We start from the raw sequence: 27,842 nt of genomic DNA, 5'->3' as shown, positions 1-27,842 counted from the left end.
CAAGCCCTACAGAGGGAGTCTGCCAAGCATCAGTATCCTACAGCTGTACTCAAGCCCTGCAGAGGGCATCTGCCAAGTGCCAATATCCTTTTCCAGTCTTGGCCTCAGCCTCAAGTAGTCACTCCAGTCTCAGCCTTAGAGTGGGCACTCCTAATCCTGTCTTCTGCTCTCAAATGGCCACTCCAGTCTTGGCCCGCAAGTGTGCACTCCTGTCTTTGGCCCTCAAGTTGGCACTCCTGTATTTGGCATTTAAGTGGGCACTCTCAGTCTCAGAATTAGAGTGGGCACTCTTATTTTCAGCCCTCAAATGGGCACTCCAGTCTCGGCCCGCAAGTGTGCACTCCTGTCTTTGGCCCTCAAGTTGGCATTCCTGTATTTGGCATTTAAATGGACACTCTCAGTCTCAGCATTAGAGTGGGCACTCTTATTTTCAGCCCTCAAGTGGGCACTTCTGTCTGGCCTACAAGTGGGCACTCTAGTCTTTGACCTTAGAGTGGGTACTCCTATCTTTGGCCCTCACGTGGGCACTCCTTTTCTTGGCATTTGAATGGGCACTCCTGTCTTCGGCTCTAAAGTGGACACTCAAGTATTTGGCCCTCAAGTCGTCACTTATGTCTTTGGCCTTAGAGTGGGCACTCCAGTCCTGGTCCTCAAGTAGGCACTCCTGTCTTCAGCCCTCAAGTTGGCACTCCCAGTCTTGGTATTAGAGTGGACACTCCTGTCTTAAGCCCTCAAGTGGGCACTCCTCTCTTCGGCCCACAAGTGGGCATTCTAGTCCTCAGCCCTAAAGTGGGCACTCCTATTCCTGGCCCTAGAGTGGGCACTACTTCTGACTTCAGCTCTGGTGTGGGCGTTTCTGCTGACACCTCTACACATGAACTCAAATCCCCTGAACCAGCTCTGCAGAGCTTTACACTGGTATTACTTGCATTGTTATTACTGTCACTGGTAACACCCTAACATAAGCCCCTAGTCTAATAACCCCTAAACCGCCAGCCCCCCATATCGCCAACACTAAATAAAACTATTAACCCCTAATCCACCATCTCCCCACATCTCTGCCACTAAATAAACCTATCAACCCCTAATCCGCCATCCCCCAGCATTGTTAAACTAAGCTTAAACTATAACAAAACCTAACATTACTATTTAAAAAAAATATGAGATAGCAAAAATAAAAATCCTAAATTACATAAATGTAAAAATCCTAACACTACAAAAAAATAACAACTCACATTACAAAAAATAAACTCTAAAATTACAGAAAATAACAAACTCTAACATTACAGAAAATAACAAATGAAAATATTCAAAATAAAAAAGATATTCCTAATCTAATACCCCGTTTAAAATAAAAAAAAACACCCCAAAATAACAAAAACCCCTAATCTATAAATGAACTATCAATAGCCCTTAAAAGGCATTGCCCTAAAGATACCAGCTCCTTTACCCAAAAAAACTACAAAGTCCCCCCTAACATTACAACCTGCACCTCCATCCCCTCAAAACAAAAAATCTTAACAAGAAATCCTAATCTATCCATTGCCATGAAAAGGGCATTTGTTTTGGGCATTGCCCTTTAAAAGTACATTTGCCTCTTTTACAGCCCATTGAAATAAAAAACCCTAATCCCCAAAATCAATACTCACCATTCCTGAAGAGCAGGGCTCCATCTTCATCCAGCGTGGAACCATATTCAATCTTCATCCTGGTGGAGCAGAGGTGGAGAGGTCATCCATCTGACTCGGAGGTCCTCTTTGTGAGATCATGCGCCGCACACTGAAGCTTGAATGCAAGCTACCCCTTTTATATAGGGGTACCCTTGCATTCCTATTGGCTGAAATTTTTAAATCAGCCAATAGCATGAGAGTTGATTATATCCTATTGGCTGATCTGATCAAAGTCGAATGGTTCAAACAGCCTACATGTTTCGACCTATAATGGTCTTTCTCAAGGCTTTGTTTGACCATCCGGTGGGGCCATTAAATAGCCCCCATCTTCTAATCAATCCCTATTGTTTTGACACCAAAATTTGGAACATGTTGTTCCACTCCCAGTTCCGGTCGGCATCCACTGACATCACTTTCGCTTCCGAAATATATATATTAGACTTATGGGCCACTTGTTTCATTTAGTTTTCAATTAGTTAAAAAATAAATTGTTTCGGCAAATTATTTACGTTCCGTTAAATCGGTTTCGGATCCGTTAGTTTTTTCGGATCCATTCTTATTTTACATGCATTATTCAATACTGAAGTTATAGAATAATGCATATGATAGAATGGATCCGAAAAACAAAAAAATGTATGTAACTAATGTGCCGGCGATTGCTGAAACAAAAATATGTAAAACCGCCACCGCCACCACCCACGTCACCACTAAATAAAGCTATCAACCCCTAACCCACCGTCCCCCCACATCACTAACACTACCTAAACCTATTAACCCCTAAACCACAGTTCCCCGACATCGCCGACACTAACTAAACCTATTAACCCATAAACCGTACCCCCCACATCTCCAACACTACCTAAACATATTAACCCCTAAAACGCCATTCCCAAACATCGCCAACACTAACTAAATAAAGTATTAACCCCTAAACCACCATTCCCCGACATCGCTGACACTATGAAAACCTATTAACCCCAAACCTCACCCCTCCACATCGCCAAAACTACCTAAACTTATTAACCCCTGAACCACCGACCCCCACATCACAACAACCTAAATTAAACTATCGAAAAAAAGTTCCCAAAGCATCCCAGCAAGAAAAAAAGAAATGCAAAAAAGAGTGCTGTATAAAATAATCGACAAACTTTATTGGATACTTCTAAAAAACTCCAAAAATGGCAGACTCCATATAGAAGTGAGAGCTATCATTGAAACGTCTGACCGGTTTCAGCCATACAGGCTGCAGTCATAGACATAAAGCATGTTAACAGGTGTAACTATTTAAAACCCTTAACTCCTCCCTTGGGAGGTACATAAAAACAAATGTACACACATAAATTAACCCTTAGTGACAATGCTCAATATATATACAATTCAAGCAAGTACTAAAGTTAATATTAGCTCATCAGTTTATGTATATTATTATAATATTTTATATATATAGAGCAAAAAATGAGGAATATAATATGTAGTGGATACATATATTTATCAAAGCCACAGGAAGTAATTAAATACCAAAATTAAACATATATGCATACTTAATATTAGTGATACTATTGGAAAATATGCTGTAAATACCTATTGGATATGCTATAAATACCTATTAGATATGAGTACAAGTTAGACTAGATATGACTTAATGAACAGTGAAAATTAAAGGATATATAAAAAAAGATATAGATGTGAATAGCTAAAAATCATAAAAAGTCCAGTGAACAATCCACTTCCTATTCAGCGTTGCCAATAGTTGATAATATCAAAGTCTGAGTTGAATCCCACAGGTAGCAGGCAACCAAGCTTATAGATCCAGTATATCTCCTGTCTGGAAAGTATACAGAATTTGTCACCACCTCTTGGGGATTTGACAATCTGCTCGATTGCCTGCCACCTGAAGGACCCAACATCCCCATTATGAACCTCCAGAAAATGTTTAGATAGTGCTGACACTGCTCTCTCATGAGAGATATGGGACAGATGTTCTTTAATACATGTCCCTACCTCTCTAGTAGTTCTTCCTACATATTGTCGACAATACGAAGTACACTCAATTAGGTACACTACATATTTGCTGCCACATTTGACACATCCCTTACTTTCAAATGTTTCTGCGCTGGTGGCTGAGGAAAACATAGTGGCTATTTTAATATGGTCACATGAACTACATGACCGTTTACCACATTTAAAGGTGCCTTTAAAATGTAACCATGAGCTCCTACGTTCCTCGCCTTTAAGTAAACTAGAAGACAATAGATTTCCTAGAGTCAAATTTATTTTGTACATAAAGTTGCTACCATCATTAATCACCTTATGTAGGATTTTATCCCCATGTAAGATGGGAATGTTTTTTCTAATGATGTTGCATACCTGGTGATACTGATTTGAGTAAGCCGTCACTAGGGTAGGTTTACTGCGAGCCTTAGGTGTCCCTTTAACAACTTTGTTTGTATCAGGTGCTTCAGGTTCCAGATAAATCTGTGGAGAGTTTTTAGATAAGGTGTTAGGATCACAACTGCAGATACCTTTTCTGAATCTATCTATAATAGGTGTATGTAAGTAACCCTGCAGAGGGTAAGAAGAAGCTTCTATTTGAATCAGTTCAACAGAATAGGTGCAGGAAAACAAAGAGTTAATATAAGGCTAAGTTGTAGACAACTACATATGAACTAAAACATAGTTGCTTTCCACAGCCTTTATAACTCATGAGTGACATAAATATATTACAAATAAATTGCATAGCAATATATTCCTAATATTAAACCTTGCTTAAGTTTGCTAAACAACCCTAAAGAGTTAATGGAGCAGTGCGTGGTGGACATATATACATAGGCAAGTTTATATGATAGGAGCGTATCAATGTTAATGCTAAATAAGATGCTCAAACCGATCTGTGAGTGGCAGGACACAAAGGATGATTCTTTAAGCCAACCGGCATTAAATGATAACTTGTGACTGACCTGAACTCCAGAGAGATGGAAGGAAGAGCAGAGCGATTCGGCTGCAGCAGCGGTAGCGTGGATGGAGGCGTGTGACGTCACCGCTCCGTTGAGATCAGCTGGAGGAGGAGGAGGATCAGGTGCTGCAGTCAGCGTGAGAGAGGTTGCGTCCAAGATCTGAGGTTGACAGCTGAGGATGTGCTGTGGCAAAACGTCAAAGAGGGTGGGGCTTGACACGGAGCCTTCAAAGAAGAATACCAAGCAAAGTACTGAGAGTTAAGGACGATTTTATAGGCAGGTAAGTGCAAAGTAGCCTTAAAGTTACAGTGTAGTAAATAAAAGTTATGCTTCAGCATTGTAATATGACAGTTTGTCTGAAAAAATAGTTGAGACCTATCCATCTGATTAACATCAGAACATGCTCTGTTGATTACCTTCTCTGGGTAATTAATTTCCAACATTCGTCTACTAAGATCTTCACTCTCTCTGAGGTAGTCCTGTCTCCGGGAACAGTTGCGTTTAATTTGCATAAATTGACCTTTTGCTATTCCCTTAAACACATATTGGGGATAGCTGCTGTTGGCGTGCAGTAGGGTGTTCCCAGAGATAGGCTTACGATAGAGGGATGAAATTATTCTATTGGAATCAGTATCTCCAGTCAAAGTTACATCCAAATAATTGATGGCTTTTTTATGCCATTCAAAGGTGAACTTCAAGCCCACCTCATTGTTGTTGAGGTAGTCAACCAGTTCCTGTGCTTGTGTCTGTCCTGAAGACCAGATGATCAAAAGATCATCAATAAATCTCATGTATTTAATTATATATCCTGAAAACTTGTTTCCATCTTCATAGACGTGGAACCGCTCCCACCACCCCATGAAGAGGTTAGCGTAGGAGGGGGCAAATTTAGCCCCCATTGTGGATCCATGCCTCTGGAGATAGTAAACATCTGAAAATTTGAAAAAGTTGTGTTGTAATAGAAATTTAATGACTCTTATCACGAAATTTCTATGCTCAGGATCAAGACCAATACACATGTCCAAAAAGAATTCTACAGCTTGGAGTCCAAATTCGTGTGGTATCGAAGAATATAGTGCCACTACATCGATCATTATCCAACTATAATTTGGCTCCCATTGTGTTTGTTCTAATTTGGACAGAGTATGTGCTGTATCACGTACATAACTTAGCAGGTTTTGTACTAACGGCTGTAAAAAAAATTGTCAACCCATTTAGATAGAGGCTCAAGTAATGAACCAATTCCTGCCACTATTGGCCTGCCTTGTACATTGTCAAGACTTTTATGGACTTTAGGAAAATGGTGGAAGATGGGCATCACAGGGTTTTCAACCAACAAGCAATCAAAATTGTGCTTATCTATGATGCCCATCTCCAGCCCATCGTCCAACAGGTCCTTCAAAATGTGACTAAATGTAATGGTAGGGTCCCTTGTCAGAGAAGAGTAGGCTTCAGAATCTCCCAACTGTCTTAGCGCCTCTAGGGTATATGTGTCTCTATCCAACACCACTATACTCCCACCCTTTTTCCGATTGTCTAATGACAATTTGATTATTGTGCTGAAGATGTGTAATGGCCTCTCTTTCTCTTCTAGTTAAATTAGAGGTATGTTTGTTTTGAGAGTGGGAAAGTGTTGTGAGGTCCTCCATAACCCTTTTGTGGAAAACTTCCAGGCTTTTACTTCTAACTTGTAGAGGACAAAAGTTAGATGTAGACTTCAATTTATGTGTTTTGGTTTGATCTAGCATTTGATGACCTGCTTCTAAGCCTGATAAATCCTCCAGACTAGTAAGGGCACATATGTCAGTGAATGTCATTTTGTCATAGTCAATAGTATTTGTGTCACAAGCAACATTAGAAATGGTATTAGTTTCAGGTTCTGGGAAGAACTTTCTGAGTGTCCGGTCTCTCACGAGTCTATTGACATCCAGAATGGTCTGGAATAAGTCAAAAGTACGTGAGGGGACAAACCCAAGACCATAACTCAGAACCTTCCTCTCAAGTTCAGTGAGGTTATAAGATGAAAGATTAATCACAGTGTTGTCCATTATTGGTACCTGTGTTCCGCCGCTCCCCGACATCATCACCACTATACTAAAGTTATTAACCCCTATTCCCCCGCACCCCAACATCGCCCACTATAATAAAGATATTAACCCTTATTCCGTCGCTCCCCGACATCGCCGCAACTAAATAAAGTTAGTAACCCCCTAAACCTCTGGCCTCCCACATCACTACCACTAAATAAACCTATTAACCCCTAAACCAACAGTCCCCCACTTCACAAAAAACTAAATTAAACTATTAACCCCTAAACCTAACAACCCCCTAACTTTAATTTAAAATTACAAGATCCCTATCTTAAAATAAATAAAAACTTACCTGGGAAATTAAAAAAACCTAAGTTTAAACTATAAATTAAACTAACATTACTATTAGACTAAAATGAAAATATCAATTAAATAAATTAAATTACTCATTTAAAAAAACCTAACACTACTAAAAAAATTAAATCTACAGTTGCAAAAATTTAAAAATACTAAATTACAAAATTTTTAATTTATTTAATTGATAGTTATTTTAATTTTAGTATAATAGTAATGTTAATTTAATTTATAGTTTAAACAGATTTTTTTACTTTTCCAGGTAAGTTTTATTTTAAGATAGGGATCTTGTAATTTTAATTTAAAGTTAGGGGGTTGTTAGGTTTAGGGGTTAATAGTTTAATTTAGTTTTTTTGCGACGTGGGAGGCTGGCAGTTTAGGCGTTAATAGGTTTATTTAGTGGCAGTGATTTGGGAGGCCAGAGGTTTAAGGGTTAATAACTTTATTTAGTGGCAGCGATGTCGGGGAGTGGTGGAATAGTGGTTAATATATGTTGGGGTGTGTCACACCACAGTTTATTCAACTGTTGGTGGTAAATGATAGATCTGGTAATTGTTAGTCTAACAGATTTTATATGTAACAATTAATAGTTTTTTGTGACAGGAAAGGTAACAACTATGCTCTATAGTGTTTAGTAACCTTCCTGTCTAGCCACTTAATCTTAGACAAAATGAAACAACGGTGAATTTGACAGCTTAGTAAGTGGCAATATAACGTAGTTAACAAACGTAAGTGTGAACAAAGCAAACCCTTAAACAGCACTGAAAGGTGAATAAAAAATAGGTTAGAATGAATCTAACCTGCACTGCGCATAAGTACTTAGGTTACTGTTTTATATCAGCATGAGTATGAATGGTTGATAAGACAAAATATATGTGAGAGCATGAGATCATTGAAATTACAGGGAAAACAGATTGCAGACTTAGTAGAAGTAAACGGTAATTGCAGTTTGCATATGACAACTTGTTATACAACCTGATTCCTTGTAAATCCGTTCGTGGAACACATAGACTGAAGAGCGAGAAGTTCACTGTATCCCCGTGTGCCTGTTAGTAAGTGCAGGCAGGATGAGGGAGAGGTGTTCCGAGTCTCGGCTTGTGAGCCGTGATGCTGCGTAGCCCCGGGTGGAGAGAGATCCGGAATTACCTGATGACGTCAGAAGGCAGACGCTGAGAGTCGGGAGAGACTGCAGGAGAAGATCCCGGTACAGATACACGTCTGGGCAACAATACTTGTAACAGGCAGCAAGGAGGTTCCGCATTAAAATACCAAGGATAGAAAGTAACTTAGCGAGCTACAAAAGCATTACAGTTCATTAATCCAGCATGGAGTGCTGGTAGGAGGAGCCTTATATAGGCTGGTTGAAGGGTACTGTATGAATTAAAGGTACAGGCAGACTTAGTACATTCATCACGATCTGACAGGGTGCGGGGGAATAGGGGTTAATAACTTTAGTATAGTGGCAGCGATATCGGGAGTGGCAGATTAGGGGTTAATAGATTTATTTTGGTGGCGGCGATGTCGGGGGCAGCATATTAGGGGTTAATAAGTTTATGTAGGTGTCAGCGATGTTGGGGGCAGCAGATTCGGGGTGTTTAGATGTGTGGTTTATGTTAGGGTGTTAGGTTTAAACGTAACTTTTTTTCCCCATAGACATCAATGGGGTTGCATTACAGAGCTTTTTATTTCCGCGATCGCAGGTGTTATGTTTTTTTCTAACACTTTCTCCCCATTGATGTCTATGGGGAAAGCGTGCACGAGCACGTCAAAGCAGAGCTTGGATTTTGTGCGGTATGGAGCTCATCGCCACCATATTGCACGCACAAGGCGGCTTTTTCAAAACTCGTAATGGTAGCACTATGGAGGGTGGAATAACGCAACTTTTGTTTCAACCCTCTATAGCGCAAAACTTGTAATCTAGGTGATTGTGATCAAATTAAAAAGTAATAAGTAAAAAATAAAACAGCTAGAATGAGAAAATTAAAGTGTTATCTTATTTTACAAAACACAAGATATCTTAATTAACCATCCGGTGAGTAAATCCACAGTAAAAAAATAAAATCAAATTTGTACAACCATAAAATCTTAATATGAGTATTAAAACCCAAATGTAAAATTTAAAATTGTCTTTAAAAACATCTTTAAAAATATATCTTAAAAAAACCTACATTCTACCCTACTACAACGATTCATGAAATTGTTGTGAGAATCAATGTAAATCTTTGTACAAGAGTTCGGCATTGAGGCCTCTAGATAAAACTGTATCCATCTGGAAAATCCATTTGGATTTTGTAATTAAGTCTTTTTTCATAGTTACCTCCCCTCCAGTCATTAGTTATTTTTTAGAGACCACAAAACCACATATTTTTTGTACTGTTTTTATGTTTTTCTTTAAAATGTTTATATATTGGAAAATCAATGTTAGGGTCCTTTATCTGTAATATCTGTTCTTTAATTTGGTCCCTAAGGGGTCGTGAGGTTTGGCCAATATACTGTAGGCCACACCCACATTTGATCATGTAAATGACACCTGTATAACAACATCTAATTGTGTCTCTAATAGTATATTCCTGTCCATTCACATGTGATGTAACATTAACTTTTTTACCAAATTTACAGGCCTTACAGAATAGTCACAGAAAGAAACCAAATAACCTACTAGATCTACTGAGAAATTGGAGTTACCCTTTATTACAGAATATAGTACAAATAATAATTTCTTTAAAAGAATGATCTCTAACCACTGGCACTTTTTACTTAATGACAGCATTTTGGGAGATAAAAAAAGCGAGAAACCTAATTTTATTTTTAGGAAAACAAAAAACCTGAAAAACATCAAGTTATTCTTTCTTTCCGTGTCTATCCTGTAAGGCCTGCAAATTTAAACAGCTCTCATCCTATTGGCTGATTTGAAAATTTCAGCCAATAGGAGTGCAAGGTACCCCAAAAATAAAATGGGTACCTTGCATTCAATCTTCAGTGTGTGGCAGAGATCGCATGAAGAGGAGGTACTGGGCTAGATGTTGTCGTCGCCGCTGGTCCTGATGAAGATAGAAGATGCCCCTGCAATGGATGAAGATGTCGCCACCTGGATGAAGATGGATGTCCGGACTTCAGGAACTGAGTAGATTTTTTGTTTTTTAGATTAGGACTTTTTTATTTTTTAATGGGCACTAAAGAGCTGATTGCCCTTATAAAGACAATGCCCATACAAATGCCCCTTTAGGGGCAATGGGTAGCTAGTTTTTTTTTAAGTTATTTCTTTTTTATTTGGGGGGGTTGGTTGGTTGGGGGGTTTTACTGTTAGGGGGTACTGTAATGTTTTTTCTGTAAAAGAGCTGTTTAACCTAGGGCAATGCCCTACCAAAAGCCCTTTTGTAATCTTCTATTTTTTATTTTTCGTAATTTTAGTGTTTTTTTGTTGTAATGTTAGATTTTTTTTTATTTTTTCGTAGTGTTAGTTTTTTTTACATTTTTTAAATTAGGTTTTTTATTTTATTTTTTATATTAGTTTTTTAAAATAGTAATGTTAGGTTAATTTATAGTTTAAGCTTAGGTTTTTTTGTTTCACAAGTAAGTTTTTATTTATTTTAAGGTAGTTAGTATATTGTAACTTTAATTTAAAGTTAGCGGGGTGTTAGGTTTAGGGGTTAATAGTTTAATTTAGTATGTCGTGATGTGGGGAGCTGGTGGTTTAGGGGTTAATAGTTTAAGTTTAGTAGTTCCGATGTGGTGGTGGCCGGCAGTTTAGGGGTAAATAGGTTTATTATAGTAGTTGCGTTGTGGGGGGCCAGTGGTTCAGGGGTTAATAGGTTTATTATAGTAGTTGTGATGTAGGGGGGCAGCAGTTTAGGGGTTAATAGGTTTATTTAGGTGTTAGCAATGCGTGGGGCGGTGGTTTGGGGGTTAATAGGTTTATTATAGTAGTTGTGATGTGGGGGGGGCAGCAGTTTAGGGGTTAATAGGTTTATTTAGGAGTTAGCAATGCGTGGGGCGGTAGTTTGGGGGTTAATAGGTTTATTATAGTAGTTGTGATGTGGGGGGCCAGCAGTTTAGGGGTTAATAGGTTTATTTAGGTGTTAGCAATGCGTGGGGCGGTGGTTTGGGGGTTAAATAATCACTTTATTTAGTTTTGGCAATATCGGGGGGGGGGGCGGCGGATTAGGGGTATTAAAACTAGGGTTTTATGTTAGGTTTTTTCGTAACCTTCTTGTCCCCATGGACATCAATGGGGGTTGCGTTTTAGCGATCGCCATTCTGCGATCGCAGGTGTTGTTTTTTTTCTAACACTTTCTCTGTTGATGTCTTTGGGGGAAAATGTACATGCACAACACAAGGAGGTTTTTCTGTAACTTGTAATGGCAACGCTATAGACAGTGCGTAACGCTATATTTTTTTTGCATTATTTACGCACCGGGTTTAGCGCATAACTTGTAATCTTGGTGAAAGTTAGTAAATTGCTTATATTTGCATATGATACATACATACAATGTGTATTTCACTTTCAATATGTACTTAGCCCTGCGATGTTGCAATCACCAGCTTCTTTTAATATAGTAAGGCTTTATAGCACATATTTATGTGGGGTGGATAACATACATCTATTTTTAGATATATATACTATAATTGCATTTTTAACGCGTCTGTCGGTGTCGCCAGTTGCACACGCATCTTCAAAGGAATGTTGGCAGCGCAAGGCAGGTGGATTTTTTCACCACCCTGCCATTTTCGGAATCCTCCAGGATGCAGCGAAGACAAACGGAGCATTAAAAAAAAAACAACCTATTAAAAAAATACTACATGACAAATAAAAAAAAAAAAAAAAAAACTACATTATATTAATCTAAAATTACAGAAAATAGAAAAGGTTAACATTACAAAAAATAATAAACTACATTATCCAAAATAAAAAAAATTAAACCTAATACCTATGAAAATAAAAAGCTCCCTAAAATAAAAACACCCCCTAATCTAAGAATAAACTACCAATAGCCCTTAAAAGGACTTTATGTAGGGCATAGCCCTAAAAAAACAGCTCTTTTACATTAAAAGAATTCACTAAATATCTGAGTGCCACATAGGTTAATCACCAAATAGTAAATGGTATGTGATATGTAAACATTATAATATTCTATGTTAACACAAGTTTATGAATATTTTGCCAAATGTGTGTGTGTGTATATATATATATATATATATGTGTGTATGTATGTGTGTGTATATATGTATATATGTGTGTGTGTGAGTATATATATATATATATGTGTGTGTGTGAGTATATATATATATAAAGTTCCAGAGGGTTTAGCACTCACAAGTACTCTAGTGTCCGGGGTGCTCAGCAGTAAGAGTAGACATCCAAAGAAAAAAGCAGGCACTCTCCATGTTTTTAACACCAATGTGTTTAATACATAATCGTGATGTTTCGGGGTTTCACCCCCGTCTTCAGACTTACATAAAGTGCAATACAGCATATGCAAACTTATATACCCTACTTACCCCAAGTGCCTTGTTAGTGGTAATCACATCGTGTGTGCGTTCCAGTGGTAGCCGCCCGGCGCATAGCTTGCATCATCAGAGCCGTCGTATGTTGCCTAGCAACCAACCGCCAGAGGCAAATAACACCTTGTGTAAACAGTAACGTAACCCGGCGCATTGCATGCGTCATCAGTGACGCCGTCTGTTGCCAGGCAACCTCTTAATCAAACACTATGTTTTTCATATAACATAGTGAGCTACAAACCATCTGTGAATTTAAAACCATTAAAAACAGTATGTTACTTATTAACGAAATATTATACACAATTTACTCAAGGTACTACTCTAAACCTAAATACTTAAGGTAGCAGCATATCACATCATATCAGATATCAAACTTGACACAGGAATTGGATCTATGACAACAACATTTAGGGGTTTTAACCCATTATAGCTAAAAATGCCGTACAAATCCTATTCTAAACATAAATGTTATAGCATTCCTAGAGAAAACAATGCTATTCCATTTTAACATTTAAACCCTTTGGGGTCAGAGTATCCAGCTCAAATGTCCACCTTGCTTCGCTCTGTAATAAGATTTTATTCCTATCACCTCCTCTAGGAGGAGTGGGGATTTGATCTATTAATGTGTAACGTAGCTCAGATACATTATGTCCATTCTGAAAAAAGTGGCGAGCCACCAGCTGATCCGACTCTTGTTTCTTGATGGCTGTGAGAATTGTGCTCCTATGGTTGGCCATCCTAATTCTCAGATTGTCGCTAGTCTTACCCACGTAAAATAAACTACATGGGCAGTACAGCAAGTATACCACATGACTAGTGGTGCAGGTCATTCTGTGTTTGTGAAAATATTTATTTCTGCTTCTTGGGTGGTGGAAGAATTGACCAGTTAACATCCCATTACAAGTGGTGCATCCACTGCACTTATAACACCCTGGTTTGGCCTCTTCTAGCCATCTTCTCATGGTATAGCAGTGGGTGGGGTCAGTTTGTTGTAATATATCCTTTAATGATCTGCCCCGTCTAGACCCTATTCTTGGTATCCCCATTTCCTTGAAGAGAGGTGATTCTTCAGCGCTCAATATTTTCCAATTTTCTTTCAGGATTTCATTAAATCCATTTTTATCTGCAGCATAGGTGGTTGCCATAGTCATTTTTCACTGCCACTTGTTCTATTAGTGATTACTAGTGATGTCTCGAACATAAAAATTTTAGTTGGCGAACGCAAACTTCCGCAAATGTTCGCGAACGGGCGAACCGGGCGAACCGCCATAGACTTCAATAGGCAGGCGAATTTTAAAACCCACAGGGACTCTTTCTGGCCACAATAGTGATGGAAAAGTTGTTTCAAGGGGACTAACACCTGGACTGTGGCATGCTGGAGGGGGATCCATGGCAAAACTCCCATGGAAAATTAAATAGTTGATGCAGAGTCACCTAACATTCCTAAATTGCTTTGAATGACGTGCTTTAAAACATCAGGTATGATGTTGTATCGATCAGGTAGTGTAAGGGTTACGCCCGCTTCACAGTGACAGACCAAACTCCCCGTTTAACGCACCGCAAACAACCGCAAACAGTCCATTTGCACAACCGCAAACTCCCCATTTGCACAAGGTTGGACCTGAGCTCTGCAATGACGGCATTCTGGTGGTGGCAACAGCATGCGTTGATTGGCGTGCTGTCTGGCTGACCGCGGGTGCCGATGCATGCTGTCTGACTGTGCCACTAGCTCCTTGCGACGACCTCCCCCTGCTTCCAACTCGTCTCCTCCTCCTCTCTGTCTCCCCATCTGAACTTTCCCCCTGTTCTTCTTCTCTTCTAGCGGGCACCCACGTGACATCCACGGACGCATCGTCATCATCAACCGCTTCACTTGTATCTGACAACTCAGCAAAGGAAGCAGCAGCGGGTACAACATCATCATCATCACACCAAACGTCCATGTGTGTAATGCTGCCTGACTGAGACATATCCCTACAACTAGATAAGCTAATTGTACAGGGATTACAATGTAGTTTGTAGCAAATAATTCCACAAGATTTAATTAATATTAACTCCAAATGAAATAATGGTTGGAAATTACTCATATTTTTTAAAAAGTTCCATTTCATTCATACCTTAGATCTTTATTGATTAAACTAGGAACATACATTCCCTCAGTAGCAGAAGAAATTGTTAAAAACACTTAAACCCAGCTAGTAAGTGAATACTGGTTTGCTCAATTTACTACATGTACTAATATACATGGACCCACCATAGAATTTTTCTCAAGTAAGCTAAGCCCTTACAATCCGAGGGCTGAATTACTTTTATTTATTTTTTTTTTAATTCTTTATTGAGGTTTTTTTGCCAAAATAAACATTTGGTAATTGCCAATATACAATAAAAAAAGAAAACAGAAGAGTATTACAAAGTAAGCTGCAAACATATGACAAATAGGTAAACCAAATGATTAAAAGACAATTACTTTCTCATATTATACAGTAAGCACCATGGTAGCTGAAGACCTACTACATGAACCAAGCGGTCACTATCAGGTTATATGGGGTTATCGTAAATAGAACAAAGAGTAGGTGGACATAAATTGGAGGGGTCCTCTTATGGACCCTTATTGAAAAACCTCATTTTTTATTTTCTAGGATAATATAATGTCAAGCTCCCTTACTGATAAATGGATTTATAATGAAACATTGGAACACCTCCATAAAGTTAACTAACAGCTGTGTTAAAATTGCATGCGTAGGTGACACATATTAGTGATCAGTCCTGCTGATCTAGACAGGGCATATAAACGCATTCCTATTGTGTTATGGAGGGTTGGGTACTTAGGGAGCAATTAAGAGCTGTAATTCAGGTGCGGTATAGACGAGACAAACCGCCTTGTTAGTTCCCCTATAGTAGGGGATACATTATTACGGGGGGGGGGAGGAGGTGGTGTTTTTCCTATTTTCAGAATTATCTCACAGTTTAGGAGCATTAAGACATAATAGAATGCACTGAGAACTATCTTTGTCATATAAAACATGAACAGGAAGAGTTTAAACGCGCAATAATAAACTATGCAGATTCAATATAAAGAAATATGATATGCTATATATGCTAATAATGAAATAGCTATACTTAAAACTATGCAACAGGGCATATTAAGAAATGTGATGGGAAAGGAGGAGTTAAATTAAATAAGCGAAATCAGGGATAAGAATTCCCTTTCCATCTGACATTAGCAAGGAGGACCAGTCATAATAAGTATATACATTGGTAGACCAGGTTTGATAGATACCCCATTATCTACAGGAAGTACTATAATTACGAATGCCAGAGTATATTGGCAGGGAGGAGGGAGCTATAAAGAAAAAGAAATTATTGTGGGAGTAGCAGAGATCCTAAGCTAGACACCATGGTCACATAGTTGACATATAATGTTATGGTGATATTGCCAACTAAATATGATCCAAACATTGTACTTAGCAGTATCAACTATGTCTAAACACTTATATGTCAGAAACCAAATAACAGAAACTTCATTTTACTCTATTGATTGGGAGAAGGGCAATCGGTTGCCTCTATGGGGAAATTAACATAGAAATACTTTAGGGGTGTAGGTCATATGTGGGATATAGTTTCCCTGAGTGAATCAAAAAAACTATAATGGAGAGATGTAGTCAGTATAATATAAAGGCTTCACTACTACGCATAGGCAATAAGATTCAATCCTAGGGGCACGGGCCCTATGCCCCAGAACAGAATGTGTACAAATAAGTGCTATTGGTTAGTGACTGTGCTAATAAGTATATTAGAGAGAACTAGCTACTTGCCATAGAGTCTTTAGAGTATGAATTGTCCCCGTAGAGGGTTACATATAGTAAATAAAGAGAGCTCTTGCCCTACCCCAGTCCTAATTTTAGTTAGCAAATTGATTGCGCTTTTCATATATCAATAAATGCTATAATGGCAAAAGCTGGGATATATGGAGTAGAAATCCTGTAAGTACATCTATAACAGGAACATCAAGCAAAACACATTATGTGTTAACAAATATCGTCCTATCCAAACTATTGTATACCATGAGACAACAAGCTATCTCCACAAGCAAGCCTGCATAAATAAATGTTGTCCATGCAAAATACTTTGATTTCTATACAGCATAATGTGGGTTCCGTCTTAGATTTGCATAGTGCTATAAACTGGGTCACATAGCATAAATATTAAACATTTGTAGCTCAGAGAGACCACCAGAAAAATTTTAAATGAAAAGTTTCCATCCCAACTAATGAGCAAAAGGTAATGTGCAGCACATCAGAGAGGAGAAAACAAAAATATGGTCTGGTGTGCATGAGATATAGTTTACAAATCTCTATAGAAACATATGAGGCAACTCTTATATATAATTTGAACTCTTTGCCTATATATAATTAAACATATTAATAAAGCCATGAACTGTGAATAGAAAAACATCATACTACACTGCAATGAAGAACCTTGTAACCAGTAAAAATCTAACACAGAAGTAAATAAAAGAAAAATAGTCTTAAATACCTGTAGAATGTGGTTATGGGTAGTAAAACTAGAGTTACAGGGCAAGGAGTCCAACAGGACATGAGAATAGCGATATAATGAATTGGGTTGTAAGATCGCATGTGTTTTCTGTGAAAATCTAACTGAAACTAAGCTTTGACTCCCCTCTAGTGGTGATAAATGGTAAGTACAGCTACTATCAAGATATTTTGTTTTAAATCCTTACTCTACTGTACGATGTATATATACAAGTGTCTCAGATAACAAATGACTTGAGAATATATTAAACAGTGTATGTTTTACTCCAAATCCTAATATCTCTCTAGTACCCCCATTACTTGATGCTACAGTTAACCTAGCTATAATATAAAGATCAGATATGCAAATAACGATAGGTGGGAATATCGCCATATTTTGTGAAGGGCTCCAAAAGCAGCATTGCTAGCTCAATAAAATTCACAGGCTTATAAAACATAATTAAACAGCAGTTATACTCTAAAGTGCTTTATTACAAAATGGTTCCGCAGTGTGTCAACTGTTAATGTCTGACTGCGTTGCAGAGTTCACTTCATCCCAGGCTTCCAGCTTCATGAGCCACTACAGAGTTATATGTGAGTTAGCTTGTTCTCTCATATAACAGCAAATCAAACAGCCACATAACAGAACTGGGAGCACATCCTTTTCTATCCTATGCCTATCCTCCAGAACGTTATTGCAAGCCTGGGGTAGAGAGTCCCAGTAAATGCTGGGGAAGCCTTGTGCCAGATTGCAAGGTGCAAGTAAGGCAGTGTTCGCTGGAAGGGACTTTGCACCGATGCTGTCTTCATTCCTAAATCTGGGGATCGAGTACTGAGGTAATCAGAATAAAGATTAGCACGTTTAGGGTATGTTTTCCTTTCTGGCAATAGCTTGGGGCTCAGCGAGGCTTGCTTCCGATCAATAGGCTGCTGGACACCAATTCGTCTCTCATAAGGGTCAGACTCCAAACATAAGTCTCCTGCCTTCTCTGTGGTAAGTGGCAACTCGCTCTGTAGTGCATCATTGTATTGTGCTGATCCACAAGAAAGCACATCAACCGGTTCTCCCCTGAACTGCTCCGAAGCTTCTGGGTTAGATAAGACCATAGCAGACTGCAGAGACTCAGTAAAGCGGAGCTGATACTGCTGCAGGAGAGCCCTGATATCATCTAGGAGGTAGTAAACGAATGCCATAATGGTCTGGGGAATGAAACAGCGAATACTGCTTTTGCTAATTGTCCTCCTCACACAGTGATAAGATGGCTGCTCTTGGAAGGCCTCACCCAGCTCCACTGTCAAAACAAACAGGATAACTTGACTCCTCAATGTCTCCAAAACTCCAAGTTTCTTAGTTAGGATCTGTAATCTAATAGGTGCTTTGTGAGTTTTAAATAGACTGAGCTGAGAGGCCAAAAATATATTTTTTAGTAATATACAGCCGGAGCTGTGGAAGCATGAGACCTCCCAGACTCAGGGCTGGCTCCGCCCCCGGCTGAATTACTTTTAAATATTAATAGCTTATTTAGGTGGGAACGAAGATTATATACAATTTTTGAGGCATAAATTCTATTTATAACTTAGGCAAGCACATTGAAAATGGCAGACAGGAGAGACATAGCTGCTCCTGCTGGATCCCTGACGCGCGTTTCACAGAACGCTTCCTCAGAGGGGGTCATATCCCTGTTATCTACATCCTCTGGCAATAATAGTTGCGCATCACTCATTTCTTCCAACTGATGTGTAAATAACTCATCTGACAGATCAAGTGAAGTGGCTGTGGTGCTAGTGTTGGTGGTGGTGGCAGGCGGGCAAGTGGTAACTTGAGAGGTGCCGGAAGCTAAGCTGGAGGAGGATGGTGCGTCAAGGTTCCGAGCAGAAGCTGTAGAAGATTGGGTGTCCTGTGTTAGCCAGTCAACTATGTCCTCAGAACGTTCAGGGTATGTGTCCTCTGAACACTGGGCATTATTCTAGGGCCAAAGGGAATCACAGCACCACGACCACGACGGCCCCTGCGGGGTGGCCTGCCTCTGCCTGTCATTTTTTTTTCGATAAGTGGTACTATGCGTGCAAGCTACTGTGACAACAGATATGAGTGGCACTGTGCACTGGCAGAAGTTGGCAGAGTAGACGCTGTAGGCCTGACACACACGCTTGCAGACAACTAACTGCTATTCAATCTATTACAGTAAAAATTGTATTTTTTTTTTTAAATCTACACTACTGTTACACCAGAAATGAGTTGCACTGGTGTGACACTGTGCCCTGGCAGGCCCTGAAATGCACACGTGTGAAGGAAACTGACTGCTATTATTTCACAGTCAAAAAAGTGTTGTTTTTTTTTTAAATGTACACTACTGTTACACCAGATAGGAGTTGCACTGGTGTGACACTGTGCCCTGGCAGGCCCTGAAACGCACACGTGTGAAGGAACCTGACTGCTATTATTTAACAGTCAAATTTCTAGTTTGTTTTTTAATGTACACTACTGTCACACCAGATATGAGTTGCACTGGGGTGACACTGTGCCCTGGCAGGCCCTGAAACGCACACGTGTGAAGGAAACTGACTGCTATTATTTAACAGTCAAATTTCTAGTTTGTTTTTTAATGTACACTACTGTTACACCAGATATGAGTTGCACTGGTTTGACACTGTGCCCTGGCAGGCCCTGAAACGCACACGTGTGAAGGAAACTGACTGCTATTATTTCACAGTCAAATTTCTATATTTTTTTTAACCCCTTAATGACCGAGGACGTACGCCATACGTCCTCAGAAAAAATACAGTTAACGTCTGAGGACGTATGGCGTACGTCCTCGGTTTGGAAAGCAGCTGGAAGCGATCCTGATCGCTTCCAGCTGCTTTCCGGTTATTGCAGGATGCCTCGATATCGAGGCATCCTGCAATAACAAATTTTACCCCTCCTGTGCAGAGAGAGCCACTCTGTGGCCCTCTCTGCACCGGGCATTGATGGCCGCATTCGTTGGTGGGTGGGAGCTGAAGTGGGAGGCGGGTGGGCGGCCATCGATGCGGTCCTTGTCAGAGAGGGGGGCGGGATTGGGGGCAGGATCGCCGGAGGCGCGCGCGTGCACGGGGAGGGAGCGGGTGGGAACCGCTACACTACAGAAAAAAATGTTTTTATAAGTGGGAGAAAGGGGTGCAAAATATTTAGTACTTGGAAATCTAAGTGATCTGGGAGCGGGTGGGGGATTGGTCTTGGGGGGGGGGAAGCTACACTACAGAAAAATGAAATAAAAATAAAAAAAAAACATTTTATTTGCAAACTGGGTACTGGCAGATAGCTGCCAGTACCCAATATGGCCCCAAATAAGGCAGAGGGGGAGGGTTAGGAAGCTGTTTTGGGGGGGATCAGGGAGGTTGGGGGCTAAGGGGGGATCCTGCACAACAGCATATGTAAATATGCTAAAATATATATATATATATAAAAAAAAAAAAAGATACCTTTTATTTTAGTACTGGCAAACTTTCTGCCAGTACTTAAGAAGGCAGGGACAATTGTGGGGTGGGGGAGGGAAGAGAGCTCTTTGGGAGGGATCAGGGGGTCTGATGTGTCAGGTGGGAAGCTGATCTCTACACTAAAGCTAAAATTAACCCTTCAAGTTCCCTACAAGCTACCTAATTAACCCCTTCACTGCTGGGCATAATTCATGTGTTGTGCGCAGTTGCATTTAGTGGCCTTCTAACTACCAAAAAGCAACGCCAAAGCCGTATATATCTGCTATTTCTGAACAAAGGGGATCCCAGAGAAGCATTTACAACCATTTGTGCCATAATTGCACAAGCTGTTTGTAAATAATTTCAGTGAGAAACCTAAAGTTTGTGAAAAAGTTGACTATTTTTTTTAATTTGATCGCATTTGGCGGTGAAATGGTGTCATGAAATATACCAAAATGGGCCTAGATCAATACTTGGGGTTGTCTTCTACACTACACTAAAGCTAAAATTAAACCTACAAGCTCCCTAATTAACCCCTGCACTGCTGAGCATAATACATGTGTGGTGCGCAGCGGCATTTAGCGGCCGTCTAATTACCAAAAAGCAATGCCAAAGCCATATATGTCTGCTATTTCTGAAAAAAGGGGATCCCAGAGAAGCATTTACAACCATTTGTGCCATAATTGCACAAAACGTTTGTAAATGATTTCAGTGAGAAACCTAAAATTTGGAAAAATGTAAAGTTTTTTTTTTATTTGATCGCATTTGGCGGTGAAATGGTGGCATGAAATATACCAAGATGGGCCTGGATCAATACTTTGGGTTGTCTACTACACTACACTAAAGCTAAAATTACCCCAAAAAGCTCCCTACATGCTCCCTAATTAACCCCTTCACTGCTGGACATAATACATGTGTGGTGCGCAGTGGCATTTAGCGGCCTTCTAATTATCAAAAAGCAACGTCAAAGCCATATATGTCTGCTATTTCTGAACAAAGGGGATCCAAGAGAAAAATGTACAACCATTTATGCCATAATTGCACAAGCTATTTGTAAATAATTTCAGTGAGAATCCGAAAGTTTGTGAAAAACTTTTGAAAAAGTGAACAATTTTTTTTTATTTGATTGCATTTGGTGGTGAAATGGTGGCATGAAATATACCAAAATGGGCCTAGATCAATGCTTTGGGATGTCTTCTAAAAAAAAATATATACATGTCAATGGCTATTCAGGGATTCCTGACAGATATCAGTGTTCCAATGTAACTAGCGCTAATTTTGAAAAAAAAAAATGGTTTGAAAATAGCAAAGTGCTACTTGTATTTATTGCCCTATAACTTGCAAAAAAAAGCAAAGAACATGTAAACATTGGGTATTTCTAAACTCAGGACAAAATTTTGAAACTATTTAGCATGGGTGTTTTTGGTGGTTGTAGATGAGTAACAGATTTTGGGGGTCAAAGTTAGAAAAAGTGTGTTTTTTTCCATTTTTTCCTCATATTTTATAAAAAATTTTATAGTAAATTATAGGATATGATGAAAATAATGGTATCTTTAGAAGGTCCATTTAATGGCAAGAAAAATGGTATATAATATGTGTGGGTACAGTAAACGAGTAAGTGGAAAATTACAGCTAAACACAAACACCGCAGAAATGTAAAAATAGCCCTGGTCCCAAACGGACAGAAAATGGAAAAGTGCTGTGGTCATTAAGCGGTTAATGTACACTACTGTTACACAAGATATGAGTTGCACTGGTGTGACACTGTGCCCTGACAGGCCCTGAAACGCACACGTGTGAAGGAAACTGACTGCTATTATTTCACAGTCAAAAAAGTGTTTTTTTTTTTAAATGTACACTACTGTTACACCAGATATGAGTGGTCGCATTGGGAAAGTGGGCACAGTATACGCTGTGAGGCTGACACACACGCTGGCAGGCAGGCAACTGCAATTAGATTACACAGGAAAAAAAAAAGCCCTAAAAAGGGCTTTTTGGGGTGCTGTCCTTACAGCAGAGATCAGATGAGTCCTTCAGGACTGTAGTGGACACTGAATACACTAGCCTAGCTATCGATTTCCCTATTAAATCAGCAGCAGCTACACTGTCCCTCTTCTCACTAAGAATGCAGCTTCCGAATGAATCTAAAATGGATGCTGTCCAGGAGGTGGGAGGGTCTGGGAGGGAGGGTCTGCTGCTGATTGCCTGGAATGTGTCTGCTGACTGTGAGGTAAAGGGTCAAAGTTTACTCAATGATGACGAATAGGGGGCAGACCGAACATCGCATATGTTCGCCCGCCGTGGCGAACGCGAACAAGCTATGTTCGCCGGGAACTATTCGCCGGCGAACTATTCGCGACATCACTAGTGATTACACTTGTCTCCACATTTGATATGTTTTGCTGGAGGAATTGATTGCGATATCCTCTTTTTAGGAAACGGTCCCGCATTTCCTCGGTCTGTATGTCAGCTTTTTTTCTATCAGTATTATTTATTTTGACTCTGACAAACTGCGATTTAGGGAGAGCTCTCTTCAAGGTCGGAGGGTGGCAGCTGGATGCCTCTAGGAGTGAGTTCCTGTCAGTAGGTTTTCGAAATAGAGTAGTACCTAATCTGTCTCCTTCTTTAAATATCTTCAGGTCCAGGAACTTAATCTCATCTGGGCTGTAGTTCATTTTGAATTTTAGTGTAGTATGTTCTGTGTTCAATTCATTAAACCAGGTAAGGAGATCTTCCTCTTTGCCAGACCATATTATCATAAGATCATCTATAAACCTTTTGAAGCATATAATCTCTTTCCTTTTGAAACACTTTGTGCCATTATTCTCAAATTCAGACATAAAAATGTTTGCATAGGATGGGGCCACATTGGACCTCATCGCTGAACCCATTAGTTGATGATAGAACTGTCGCTCAAATCTGAAGTAGTTCTTCTTTAGGCAGGTCTCTAAAAGGTCCAAAATGAACTCTATTCGGGGTCCAGCATAAGGGTGTCTCAGCATTTGCTTCCTTACTGCTGCCAGTCCCTCATGATGGAGGATCACCGTGTATAGGCTAGTGACATCTAATGTCACTAGCCATTCTTCTCCCTCCAAATGAATGCCTGTCAGTGTCTTTATCTCATCATTTGAATCTTTAATATAGGTATCCATGTTTTGAACCAGTGGTTGTAGTAGGCTTTCTATATATAGCCAGGGGCTGTAGTAATGAATCCACGGCCGAGACTATTGGTCTGCCGGGTGGTCTCTCCTGGTTCTTATGCACCTTAGGGACCATATAGAATATTGGGGTCTTTGGGAAGTCCATGCTCGGGAAATTCATTGTGTTTTGATCTGTCCAATTATCTTCCAAGGCTCCTTTAAGATATTCGTCAATGTCTTTTTTGAATTTTGTAGTGGGGTCCCTTGGTAATCTTGAGTAGACATTGGCATCATTTAGCTGGGTAAGAATCTCCTCTCTGTAATATGCATAGTCTAGCAGTACTATTGCACCGCCCTTGTCTGTTCTTCTAATTACAACTGTATTGTCTTTAGCCAGGTTCCTCAGTGCTTCCATTTCCTTCTTCGTTAGATTTAATCTAACTTGTTCTTGTTGTGTTTTTATAGAGTTGTGCATATCTCTCTCCAGTATTCTACAGAAAGTTTGTATAGTAGGATTATTACTTTTAGGGTCGAATGTGCCCTTCCTTTTAAAACCCACTGGTTGTTCAGTTTTACTTAGTCCAAATAATTATTTAAGCCTTAATGACCTCTGGAACCGTTGTATATCAATATGTAGTTCAAACTTATCAGTATGCCCTGTTGGCACAAATGACAGTCCTTTTTGTAATAATGACTTGTCTGCTTATGATAGTAATCTTTGGCTTATTTTTATTACTATATTGTCTTCTACTGCCTCTGTTGTGGTGGTCTGCCTTTTATATTGCCCCCTCCTTGGGTGGGGATATCCTCTCCTGCGTTTTTTTATCTTGTTATCACCCCTCCTTGGTGTTGTGTACCAGTCTGGATATTTCTTTTGGGTGTCTTGTCTGAGTCTGTGCCCGAGCCTGAACCCACTTTCTGTGAGAGATGTTGCAACATTTTAAATAAATGTGCACTGGATTTGATACTGTTGGTAATCCAGGAGGTAAGAAATTTACTCTCACAAGTGAAAATAGAGATTGAAGTATATACAACAGAACACAATGAAACTCTAACACAGAGCGGAGGCCAAACCAGTGTGCCAAACCAGTGTGTTATAAGTGTAGTGGATGCCCCACTTGTAATGGGATGTTAACTGGTCAATTCTTCCAGCCAAGGAGTAGAAATAAATATTTTCACAAACACAGAATGACCTGCACCACTAGTCATGTGGTATACTTGCTGTACTGCCCATGTAGTTTATTCTACGTGGGTAAGAATAGCGACAATCTGAGAATTAGGATGGCCAACCATAGGAGCGCAATTCGTACAGCCATCAAGAAACAAGAGTCGGATCAGCCGGTGGCTTGCCACTTTTTTCAGAATGGACATAATGTAACTGTAAGGATTCCAGTCCTGCTTTTACCTTTTGCTCCAACTCACCTCCCTCACCTGTACTTAAGGCTTCACCACGCCCCAAACAAGTGCTTAGTTGTTGAGTATTGTTGCTAAAACTCAGTACCTGTTTCTTATAAGCTAATCCATATCAGAATAAGATTTTACACTCTATACTTTAATTCCTGGATTACAAATACCAGCTGCAGTTTGGTTCCACTAAGGATTGATTAAGAACTTGCTACATTGCAAACTTAAGGAGTCTAACTCAAGATTCAATACAACCTGTTTCAGCATATCACCTCTGCAGGACTTGATACTTTGTTTCTATGAAAAGGATTCTACTTTCCAGCTACGGTATTTGTAAAATTTCTCCATTCCTAAGGAGCGTTACTTTAAAGGCTAATAGAGTTGTCATGTTATACCTGAACATTCTCAAATAGACTTTCTCTCTGCAAAACTTCTAACACTTACAAACGTCTGCCTTAATTTAACATCATATGGACTTTCTCATTCATTCCCATACCGGGCCATAACGGACCTTTTCTGACGTCACACACAGCTTTACTTAGCTCAGCGGGTCTCACCGCTCTCACTACTCACAAAGGACTCTGTTTGTATTTCACGCTGCATAACATTATTCAGTAAGTTGTGCCTCGCAGCAGGTCACGCCCCTGTCAGCACCTGCAGCTCAGTCTATCTCATGTCTCTCACGCAGCAGTGGTTTATTATTCTATCTCATGTCTCTCACGCAGCAGTGGTTTATTATTCTATCTCATGTCTCTCACGCAGCAGTGGTTTATTATTCTATCTCATGTCTCTCACGCAGCAGTGGTTTATTATCTGAAAGTTATCTTACCTATATGGGCACAATCTATGTAACTGCCAAAAGTTATTGCTAACATTATTTTCGTTTTACAGAGCTATATTACTTTTATGGTATAACTATAATATATAACCATATAAAGTCTCTCTTCATTTCCTCATAAATATCACTCTGAGTTTACACAGTCTATGCTGATATAATAGCCTGTACTCCAGTTGTGAAACATATATAATTTTATTAAGCTCTGCAGTTGTGATTCAAACAACCAAGGAACCTGATATAACAACTAAGCCCTATATTATGGATCCAGCAGAGCTTCCTCAAATTGTTTATAATTTAACACAAAGAGTTGATCAGCTCAGCCAAGCCTTTAGAGAGCTACAACTAGAAAATGAGACTTTAAGAAAAGTCATAAAAGATGCTGTTTAATGTTACGATTGGTCTCAAAATATGAGAATTACATCTTCTTTTTAATTTATATATATATATATATATATGTATATATATATATATATCTCCCACCTACATCTAATTATTTGTTTTATTTATTATTATTGAAATCAAAATTTAGCTTGCTAAATGGACCACTTTCATAATAAGCAAGTTGCTAATAAGTAGTATATAAGATTCAGCTATTCATTATCCTTTTTGATTTATGTTAATTTTATTTATTTGATTTTGGGTTCAAAAGCACTAAAGAATATCTTCTGGCAACTTCTGCTTCTAAAACCAGCTGTATTCCAGTATACAGTATACTTTATTATTTGGTCAATCAATGTTTTGTATTAAATGCATCTGAGACGGCAGCTTACGCCAAAATTCTACTTTTATTTTGACAAATCAGCCCTTCCTACATTACTGCTCAGTAAGTTGATGGCCTACATAACAATTCTTTTTGTATTTATTTATATATAATCTATCCTCCTGACAAGTTCCTTCAGCTCTGTTTATTTCACGCCATGCACACCTATATCACTTCCCCATGATTGGAAACTAAATAGATCACACTATAAGGGTTATACAAAAGTAACATCCGTGCATGTGTTCTATCCTCGATTGGTGCAATAAATTCAAACATTATTTTTATATAAAGATTCTTATGTGGATATTATTTTCACTAAAGTGGTCTGAATTTTGTGCATAAGAAAATATTGTATAAAGTCTAAAAATAACACTTTAATTTTAATAAACCTTAACGTTGGCTGTTTAAAAAAAAAAAAATGCTGTCTCCACTAAACAGAGCCTCCCTGACAACCAGTCAGAACCATTCATTGCACCCCCAGACTTTTTCCATGGAGATAGGAATCTGTACCGTCAATTTAAAAATGCTTGTCTGCTTAATTTCACTCTCAAACCTAGAACATACCCAAATGATAGGGTTAAAGTCCTTACAATGATAAGCTATAAGAGGAGAACCCCGCATTTGGGCAGACACACTCTTTGAGATGAATAACCCCATTCTCTCCTCATTTTCATCTTTCCTGGACATCATGGATGAATTATATTATGTTGCTAACCTACAGTATACTGCTGAGAAAAAGATGAGGAACCTAAAAGAAGGTACTAAACCTTTTTGAAAGCAAGAAGAGGGGGTCCAATGGCACTACTAGGAAGTGGGTGAGAACTACTGCCCTATCATAGGATACTCAGGTATTATAACCGGAGCTTCGGGGTTGGTGCTGTGTATTATAGAGAATACATTGACTGAACTAGAGGGGAGTGAACTCCCCTCAGAAAGAATACACAAATAGCACTCCTGAGTTCTATCACATAAATGTTACCCAAAGGTATGATTGATTACATTAAACTACTGTCCACTGTGGTAGATATTACTTGCAAATGGGTCAAGATAGAAGTGAAAAAATGCAAAAATGCACATTAACCCCTTAATGACCACAATGTACCCTGTATGTCACTGGTCGTTAAGGGTTTTTTCAGGACATAATAGCACAAGTCTAGCAAGTACACGCTATTAATGCCCTCCCTCCAGCAGGCTTTGTGGAA

At 39.2% G+C, this 27,842-nt stretch overlaps 1 protein-coding gene across 1 annotated transcript in view; it reads right to left on the bottom strand.

Annotated features, from left to right (window-relative positions):
• Nucleotides 1-4,845, bottom strand: part of LOC128661240 (uncharacterized) — a 55,042-nt gene extending 50,197 nt beyond the window's left edge. The window contains exons 1-2 of the mRNA XM_053715519.1: nucleotides 4,628-4,845; nucleotides 4,038-4,145 (exon numbers count right to left, since the gene is read on the bottom strand). The gene's annotated coding sequence lies outside the window, so the exon portion shown is untranslated. The remainder of the gene's footprint in view (nucleotides 1-4,037; nucleotides 4,146-4,627) is intronic.
• Between the last annotated feature and the right edge of the window lie 22,997 nt (nucleotides 4,846-27,842).

Source organism: Bombina bombina, chromosome 5 (assembly GCF_027579735.1).
Source record: "Bombina bombina isolate aBomBom1 chromosome 5, aBomBom1.pri, whole genome shotgun sequence".
NCBI lineage: Eukaryota > Metazoa > Chordata > Amphibia > Anura > Bombinatoridae > Bombina > Bombina bombina.
The sequence above is the reverse complement of the archived record's forward strand: the minus strand, read 5'-3'. Positions and strand labels throughout refer to the sequence as shown.